The 2,514-nt window shown below is 42.7% G+C and overlaps 1 protein-coding gene across 2 annotated transcripts in view; it reads left to right on the top strand.

Moving 5' to 3' along the window:
* Positions 1–2,514, top strand: part of ptchd4 (patched domain containing 4) — a 349,884-nt gene that overhangs the window by 1,041 nt on the left and 346,329 nt on the right. The window lies entirely within an intron of this gene.

Below are 2,514 nucleotides of genomic sequence, written 5' to 3'. Positions count from 1 at the left end.
CCCCCCCCCCCCCCCCCACCCTCCATCAGAGCTGGTGACAGAGCAGCAGCAGCAGTCAGCATGTGAATAGCTGTAACAGGCTGGCCCTCGGAGCTTGCCATGATTTCTGAATGAACAAAGGGCTTGTATTCACTCAGGCTGTGATGTGGGGCTGCAGGTTGCTACATTTATCAGCAGGTGAACCCTCTCCATAACACAGACAGTCGGCTTTGCAGTTCTCGCCCTCCGTTGTTGAGGCTGGTATGGATTGTTTGCATGTAGCCCCTCTTCACTGCCTGCTCTCTGTTCCTTTGCGTTAACACACACACGCACATGCGCGCTCGCGCGCACACACACACACACACACACACACACACACACACACACACACACACACACACACACACACACACACNCACACACACACACACACACACACACACACACACACACACACACACACACACACACACACACACACACAAACAAACAGGGATGACCTGTCTGTTTTTTGATGCAGTGTCTCCCCCTTGCCTTCTCCTGGCTGCACATGCTAATCGACTCCCTGCTTGCCTAGATTCCTCCTTTCAGTGTCTCTGTGGCATCTGGCTGCGCACATGCAGCGGCATCATTCAGCAGCAATAACACACAACTGAAGATGCTGCATGTGGACAGACACACAGTAGGCCTGCGTATAGAAGTGCAGATGTGCTCTGCAGATGGAGCTCAGTTATTCAGTTGATCAGGTGTGAGGCTTTTACACACTACACTGTAGCAGATGATTTTGTTGAAATGATTGGCCTTGGTTTTTGTGTTAATACAGATGAAACCAATTTCCATCCTTGTCACACCACAAGACAAGAGCAATAAGTTTTTGGTTTATTCTGAATTTGCTGTATGATGTGTGCTATTACATATAGTGTTTGTAATCAGTTTGGGTTGTTTTTGCTTGAGACTGTTCGCAGTGCTGTACTGGTTTGATAGATAACATAAAATCAACACACACACTAAACCAGCTAATTCAACACTAGAGGACCCGACTGTGAGGAACACACCACTGTACACTGCTCTTTCCGTATCTGCCACAGTCATACTATAGCCTCAACCTGACACAAGCACATATTTAATGTCTAACAAGCCTGGTCTCCAGCATGGCAGCTTGTAACTTCCACTGAGAGCTGCTCACCAGCATGAGAGGCACCAGTATCTGAGTGGAGTAGTGGAGCCATCCATCACCCTGTTGCACTGTTTAATATTTCAGTGAAGGGACACTTTGTGTCATCTTGCTTGTATGACAAGTGGAGTTAAATTTGGTTGTGGCTCTGGCAGTTTTTGTGTAATAAGCCTGTTTATTCAATTTAAAAGCACAATAGGAGTCTCATAAAAAAGTGATACAAAATAAAATATGATTCTCTCGACATTCCATTGCTGTCCATTGAAAACCATTCATCTTCAATTTAAGAGGTTTAGAATTTTTCAGATAAACTAAAGCATTAAGCATTCCCTAAAGGGTTGAGAAAATAACAAGATAAATATGGTAAAGATAAATAAATCATGTAAAAACACACAAAATTACCAGAAAATGCAGTTTAACAAATCTGAAAAATGGGCCATTATTCTCAGTTTATATCCACCTTATTCCCAACCCCCATGGTACTTTGCATGAATTATGGGCGCAATTTCTGGTGCCAAATGGGAACCGTCGGTTTCTAATAGTAACATTACCTAAAGGTACGCTAATCCTTTTCTCTAGGGCTATAGGGAAATAAAACATGTGAAACACACCCCCTGTTACACCTCTGACAGGATAACATGATCATACCTCCGCCATCTCTGACAACCATCTCAAAGCATTTGTTTTCCGTTTAATCCCAAGTGTGTTAGCAGTTAGCTTTCCTTGATCCAATAACAAATTTAACAGAGCCTGAGCTAGCTTACAGTAAACATCTACTCCATCTAAAAGATGATTTATTAATTCCTACTACTCTTAAAGAGACACTAACACATTCGGCAACCATTTAACATAATTTAGTATGAATTTTAGCTCCATGTAAAGTGAATGAACATGATATTTCCTAGAGCTGGGTTGAAAAAATCGATTTAATGGATTTAATCGATTTTCCTTTAAATGGCACAATATCGATTCATTAATTAAAAAATCGATCTTTTACTATAACTGTTTATTTTCCCCTGTGGAGGTGTTGTACAGCCAGTAGCAGACTGCAGCAGCAGTACTATCAACCCAGATAATCTCGCGAGATCAGCATTTAGCACCTGTGGTCATGGCGAGAGATCTCGCGAGACAGCCGGACACTGAATGAAGACAGAGCAGTAAACAATGGTGGGAGCGCGTCCACTGAAGGCATGGGTCTACGGTGCATTTTTCTCACTCGCATTTTCCCCTGAAAATATAATGCTAATAATGTACGCATGTTTATTAAATGCACATCAGTTTCACAGAAAAGATTAAGAAATACCACTAAGCATCAGCACACTGCTAACTGTCGCCTCAGTTTGTGCCTCATACAGATCTGC

Source organism: Epinephelus moara, chromosome 12 (assembly GCF_006386435.1).
Source record: "Epinephelus moara isolate mb chromosome 12, YSFRI_EMoa_1.0, whole genome shotgun sequence".
Taxonomy (NCBI): Eukaryota; Metazoa; Chordata; class Actinopteri; order Perciformes; family Serranidae; genus Epinephelus; species Epinephelus moara.
Note: the sequence above shows the minus strand (reverse complement) of the source record. Positions and strands in the feature narration are given on the sequence as shown.